The sequence below is a fragment of the Physeter macrocephalus genome, chromosome 1 (assembly GCF_002837175.3).
Source record: "Physeter macrocephalus isolate SW-GA chromosome 1, ASM283717v5, whole genome shotgun sequence".
Taxonomy (NCBI): Eukaryota; Metazoa; Chordata; class Mammalia; order Artiodactyla; family Physeteridae; genus Physeter; species Physeter macrocephalus.
In genome coordinates, this window is record NC_041214.2 from 136,362,005 (window position 1) to 136,369,584 (window position 7,580).

Sequence of the window (7,580 nt, forward strand, 5' to 3'; positions counted from 1 at the left end):
TCAGGACTTCTGGGGAAGTATGTTGACTACCAAAGCCTTTCTCCCAAGTATGTAAGATCAGTACAACTCCTTTAGCAGGAATTAAAACTTATAAGAAAAAATACCCTTGGAGGGTGAGAAATGTTGAAACAATTTCCAAATTAAAATGTAGAATAATACGTAACCTTTTTTTTCCCATGGAGAAGGAAAGACTAAGAACAATAAGAAAGGAGAGAAGTACATATCACTATGGACAGATAAAAAGAGACAAAAGGGTACAGAAAGCAACGAAAAGGAATCTGGAAAACAAACTGCTTTTTTGTTATGTTATGTTATGTTATGTTTTCACCATAGCCAGGCCTTAAATGTTACTGAATTTTTTTAATTTAAGGACATATATTTAGGCAATTTGTTTTTTACTGGAAAATTAGCAGTAAAATTGTGACTAATGAAAGTTTTTCAGTGTGACTTTTTTAGAGACAAAGGGAAAAATGGAGTTGTAATGAAAAGGGAGAAAATCACAAAGGCTTTACAAACTAAAAAATGTAGCTGAGAAATATACTTGTTGAACAGAGGACATAACTAGGGACTTGATAAAAGGGGTGGAGTTGTTTATGGAAAACTACCCAAGGAGGTAAACTTCTCCAGGAACCTATGTGAACAATCTTTTTTACATAGTCAAAGAACCTTGGGTGAGGTGTACAGTGGCAGGACAAATTCTTCCTATTTGAAAATATAACATGGTATAGTCTGAATATAAAATATAACACACTATAGTCTTAATATAGCTCTAGACTGGGAGTTGATATTCTTATATTTTGGTTCAGATTCCATTTAACTCTATGACTACTAATAAAAGTGCCTATTTCCCCTAGGGTAAGAATATCTACCTCTACACATATAATAGGGATTTAACGAAGACACATATATAAAAATGTTGACCTCTTTGAAGAGCAACTAATTAAATTCAAGATATCATTATTTTCTGCATTTTGGGGGGGCATGGTCTCCTTGGTTTAAATTTCCATTTTTGTTGACTCTTTCCAGGTGAGGCTGATTAAACATTCCTCTTCTTTAAATAACGAGATCTTAAAGTTCTCAAATAACCCAAAATTTCTATGACTGTTAAAAAGTAATTCAACTTTATTTAACTTAGAAGTAATCACTTATTCAGTAAGTGATTTTGTTTCTGGTGTTATTGTTTTAGACTTGAACATTGTCTGGAACTAGCAGGCAGATTTTCTAAGAAATCTGAAGTCAGTAACTGATTTACCGGTATAAGAGTCATAGAAAGGATAATATAGCCACTTTGCCCAAGGTATGCCTGCGTTACTTTGTTATTTATGAGTCACTGGCACTGCTGGAAAACAAACAGCTGCATCAGTATTTTCCTGGATATTAAAGTCACTTTTATTGATGCTTCTGAACTTGATGTATCCTCTCATAGGGACAGTGCAAACAAAGCCCTTGCAAATATACAGTTTATTACCACAGAACCTATTTAATGAAAATGTCTGCTGCATGTAAGAAAAGCTACAATTGTCTATTTGGAAAACATTCAAATTCTATTTCCAATTATGGGTTAGTGTGAAGTTTCCTTGGGTTTTGCTCTTTACCTTTCTCTTTTAAAACTTCAGTCAGATGATTACTGATCTCTCTTCTACAAAGAGACAGCAGTAAATGTGAACAAGCTGTATATGTTTTGAATATTATGCATGCTTTATAGAAATGCATCTCCAACACATGAGCACTCTCTGTAAATTAAAATAAGATTTATTTATTTCATAAGTTGGGTGAAATGAATAAAATGTCATATTTAGGTTACTGATTCAGAATTAGGAGTTATTTTGATCCTTAGCTTATCAGGAAAAGTTTAGCATGCTAAGTGAAAAAGAAATAACTTACGCCACTGTTAATCACTCAAAAACTCTTTTCTCCTACAATGTGGACAGTTTAAATTACTCCCGGCTCTCACCTCAAATTGGAGGAAAACATTCAAGAGAGTTTAATTCATTAGAAAAATTTACCTCTTATTTTTTATTAATAGAGTTGATGTATATCCCTGAAAAAGAAAATGCCCAATTAAGTCCAATATCCTGTTTCAAATGATGCCATAAGCCTTTACTCATAAAATAGGTAGTTTCTTTTGAGGTGATCCAGATCACAAGATGACTAAAATGCCACATTTTAAAAAAGGAAATCAGCATAGTACGCTCATTTCATTTTAAGAAGAAAACAAAACAATGCCCTTATATGAATGTACAATAGTATCAAATTTCAGTGTAACAATGACTCTGTGAGTCAACATTTTCGTCTTTATTTCCCAGGGAAAGAACAAAAGCAACACAAAAAATATAAGAAAGCAAACAAACAAATAACATGGTCAACACCAATTTTAGTGAAATGGAGACACAAATGTAATTCCTGCACTCAGATATGGCTGTAAGTCTCTTCATAGCTGAGTTCTCTCACAAGCTGTGTGGATGGGCCAAGCAGCAGGATATCTCAGATATCACCAACAAAAATTTAGTGTCCTGTAAATGAGCATCTTATCATAATGTGGAAAAGCAAAGCACCTGCTCCTGGCCCTGCACCAGTTGGATTAAGAGAAATATGGACAACATGGCTATACAAAGAATCATCCACATGGCTTCTGAGACAGTAGAAAAGAGGAAGGCCATGTAGACACCTTCCCCATCCACTCCGCAGGGAACGTCTTCAATCCAGGAAACTCCAATTTGTTATGATTAGTAATACAAAGGAACTAAAAACCATTGACACAAAGTCATTTTAATATAGAAGATAAAAAGGAGAATAAAAACATACTAACATAATGAAGACTAACAGAAAATACAGAAATATGAATACGGAGAAAATAAAATCATAATAAAATATTTTGCAGTGGTTTAAATAAAATGAATGGAGCTGTTATTTTAATTAAAAAGTCCAGAGAGAAAGAGAGAGAATGAGAATAAAGGGATGAAATATGTAAGCCACCAATCCTAAGGAAAGAAGAGAAAATAAAACAATGACACATAAAGATAAAATTGAATGAATTACTGGGAGGGAAAAATAAAAGATGATGGGGAAGAAAAAACAGAAAAAGATAAAGAGAATAGATACTGGAAAATTAAATGAAATGGAAACAAAGAGGCTAAAAAGTGCAATATGTAAATTATACCTCTAATAAATTTGTTAGAAAGACAGGAAGAGAGGAAGAGATGGAAGGAAGAATTCAGAGCTCCTGGATTTTAGTCCTGCTATTCACTGCATCTGAAGCTGTACCACTGATCAGTGATCAAAGGCCCAGAAGAAAATAATATTGTATTTTGGCAAAGATACTTATGAGTATTTAATGGAAGCAAGACAGAAGGTACTCCAGTTAGAATGAAATTCAATTGTGACTTTATGGGGAAAAATCCAGGAATTGCCACAGTTATTAGGATAAACAAGACTAAGCAATTGGAAGTAACTATTCTGGAGATACATAAAGATCAACATGAAGGTCCCAATATTCCACTTCAATAAATTCATAAGGAAGTCAGTGTGAAAGAGAAAATTTCACTTACAAGATCAAGTATACAAATTATCTCTACAAAGTGTTATAGATATTACAAAATATAAAAAGGTAAAATCTACAAAGAGAATTATAGATGTGAAAATGCAAACTAAAATATAAAAAAAAATTTATCTTTAGAAAAATTCTAGTGTATATGTCTTTCTCCATTTAAAGGAATTATTTGATTCTGTTATTAATAAATTTGAAAAAATAGAAACTCTCATCATCCAAGCAGATAACTTTGGGTAACACTAAAAGTAGGTTTCTGTAGAAATTAAAATATACATTCTTAAAATTTCCATTTATTTAGAGTGAATATTGTTTCATTGAAAGTAAAATGAATACTTGAATACAATGATCGAAGTTCCTTTGTTACTCAACCTGTTCTTTATGCTTTAGATTTCAGAGGGATTACATCTATATACATTAAAACATCCATAAAATATTGATATAGGTTTTGTTTTAAATGATGATATAGTTTTTAAAATGAACTTAGAGGAATAGTAGTCTTTTATATTTACCTGGATATTTGTGATTTCTGATGCTCTTCTTTCTCCCTTAAAGATTGGAGTCTATATATCATTTTCATTTCTCTTCAGCCCAAATAATTGTCCTTATCTTTTTTGTTTTTTTGAAATACAATCCTGTGGACAACAAATTCTCTTAGTATTCTTTTATCCAAAGACACCATTATTTTTGCCTTCACTCTTAAGAAATATTTCCCTTGAATATAGAGCTCTAGGTTTAAAGTTACTTTCTTTTAGCACTTTAGAGATATTGTTCCATGGTCTTCTGGCCTCTATAGATTTAAATTCAGATTTTTTTAATTTAAAAATCTATGTTTTTCAGTCATTTGACTATGAAGAGCAGAGAAGTGATTTCCTTCATATTTATCCTCCTTGGAGGTTACTGGGTTGATTGAAAAAAATAAAAAAAGAAAATGGTTTCTCATTTTCTCTTTCTTCTTTACATCTTGAAGTCCAAGTTAGTTTTTTGTTTTTTTTTTTTTTTTTTGTAGGATCTTAGTTCTCTAGTTCTCTGATCAGGGATCTAACATGTGCCCCTGCAGTGGAAGTGCAGAGCCCTAACCGCTGGACTGCCAGGGAAGTCCCCAGAACTTGTTAATCTTTTGATAGGATTGCAGAGTTTGCTGAATCTGTGCTTTTATTTTTTCCAGATTTTTCACTGTTTTTCAGATGCGATGATTTTATTGGATTATCTCCTTGTTTAATGTCTCCTTCCTCTGTCATCCATATTCTGCTGTTAAGCCCATATGTAGATTTCAGATACCATTTTTTTTAGATTCTATATTTCCATTTGGTTCTTTTTAAATATTGTTTATTTCCCCAGTAGCTTATCTTTTTATTCAGTGTGAGTATATTTTTCTTTTTTTTTAACTCCCCCCGCCATTTAATTTAATTAATTTTTTTTTTTTTGGCTGCATGGCATGGCATGTAGGATCTTAGTTCTCTGATCAGGGATCTAACATGTGCCCCTACAGTGGAAGTGCAGAGCCCTAACCGCTGGACTGCCAGGGAAGTCCCCAGAACTTGTTAATCTTTTGATAGGATTGCAGAGTTTGCTGAATCTGTGCTTTTATTTTTTCCAGATTTTTCACTGTTTTTCAGATGCGATGATTTTATTGGATTATCTCCTTGTTTAATGTCTCCTTCCTCTGTCATCCATATTCTGCTGTTAAGCCCATATGTAGATTTCAGATACCATTTTTTTTAGATTCTATATTTCCATTTGGTTCTTTTAAAATATTGTTTATTTCCCCAGTAGCTTATCTTTTTATTCAGTGTGAGTACATTTTTCTTTAGAATGGGCATAGTGACATTTAGCTGCCTTGAAATCTGTGTTTGCTAATTATAACAACCTACCACAACCTTGGTTGATTGTGTTTCCTGATTTTTATTATTCATATTTTAATGAATTCTGTATTTTAGCTTGAATATAGAGACCTTGTATTCTGCCATATTCCTCTGAAGAATCTTCTGTTTCTTTGTTTTAGCATTCACTTAGCTTGATTGGGCTCAAATCGCAAACTCACTTTCTTTAGCAGAAACTTAAATCTCGATTCAGTTTTTAAAAAACAAATTTCAACTGCGTGAGTTAAGTCTGCACCACACATGCCTAGTTCAGTGACAGATATTTAGACAGAGTTTAAATGGAGATTTGGAGACTTCTGAACTCAGAATGTCTTCTTTCCATTAATCCCCTTCTCATTTTCCAGCTGTTGTGCTTGCTTTAGCTTTTGTCCTTCAGCTCTTACATCTTGAAAGAGTACATGTTTTCTATCAATCAGAGTTTTAGCCTCTATGCACAGAATTGACTGCTATTTTCTCTCGGGCTAATGGTTATAAAAACAAGAAACCTTTCTATTGTTAGCCCTTCTTCCAAGTATTTACTGTTTTCCAGATCCTGTCTACATATGTTCCTGATCCAGCGTCTTCAGATCTTTCAAAAAATTATCTGTAGTTTCTGGTTGTTATCTGAAGGAAGGTCAATGCTTAGTAGGAGATTACTCAGATCTACAGTGAACAAAATGCCAAGATATACAGGTATGAACATGGGAAAACTTAGGAAATCTTATTTCATGATTCTTTTTTAAGGAGACTAAAATAAGACAAACTATGACTGGGAAAATTGTGACAAAATTATTCTTCTCAGTATTGAGAATATTTAGCTGTGAAATATATCTATCTGTACATCAAGTTTAATGTAAATATCATATGCCTTGACTTTGTAGAAATGATACATTTTAAAAAGCTGGGTGAGGTAGGAGAAAGTGAGTAGGAGATAGTTACGCTTGCCAAATGTCCAATTCCGAAGAGCAGGTTCAAACCGTAACTTTTGAAACCAGCAAGTAGAGTAGTAGAAATATAAGCATATTTAAAGGTACAAAGTAAACACTAAAAGCCTATTATTCGTAACTAAGGTTGTCAATAAGAGAGGAAGAGGAGGGATGTGTAAGAGAGAACATGTTACTTTATCATTGTTTATAATGACCGATTCATGTAATATAAATAAATGGTGAACTGAGAAGATACATTAACAATGATACACATGTAAACAACATAACTAATTAGGTATCTATCAATAGAGAGCTGTGTGGTACGTTCTTACGTATTAGGCCATAAAGAAATCATTAATAAGTTACACAAAAAGTATGAGTAGCAAAAAAATATTTTGTCATCACAGTGCATACAATTAGAAATTTATAACAAAATACGAATCTGACAAGTGGGTCCTCAGATGTGAAATGACATTTACATTAGTAAATGTTACAGATATTTCCAAATATCTATAGACATTTCCAGTCCTAAAAATTGTACCAATCTGCATATCCATGAGCACTATATTAAATGTAAATATATTAAGAGAGGTGAGGTTTTGAAACACCTCTGGCCTATGAAAATTTCAAAATGCTATCTAAGCAATTTTGTGGTCAGAGGAAAAAAAAATTGACATTCCAGACTTTAGCATACATCAAAAATGAACACATTATCTAGAGAATGCAGCGTAAACTGTGCTCAGAGGAAATTTATAAAATGTAATTCTTCTACTGATAATCAAGAGTGAAACATAATAAAAATATTATCAAGATAATCTGAAAATAAGCAGAAGAGAAAACAATCAAACACACAAAGGCCTAGAAAAAAACCAAAACCGATTAGGTTCAAAAACGAAGAAAAACTGAGAAAGGACTGCAACTCCTGTCACAAAGAGCTGATCTCTATTATACATGGAAATTGATTAGAAAAATACCAACTACCTAATAAATATGAGTAAAGTATTAAACTGACAGTTCACAAAAAGGAAACAAACAGCTTTTAAATCTGTGGAAAAAGATCAAGTTCGCTCATAGTAAAATGATTAAAAATTAAAGTTCTGGGAAGATACCATTTTCGTCTATCATATCAGCTTTTTTTTTTTTTTTTTTTTTTTTTTGGGGTATGCGGGCCTCCCTCTGCTGTGGCCTCTCCCGTTGCGGAGCACAGGATCCGGACGCGCAGGCTCAGCGGCCATGGCTCACGGG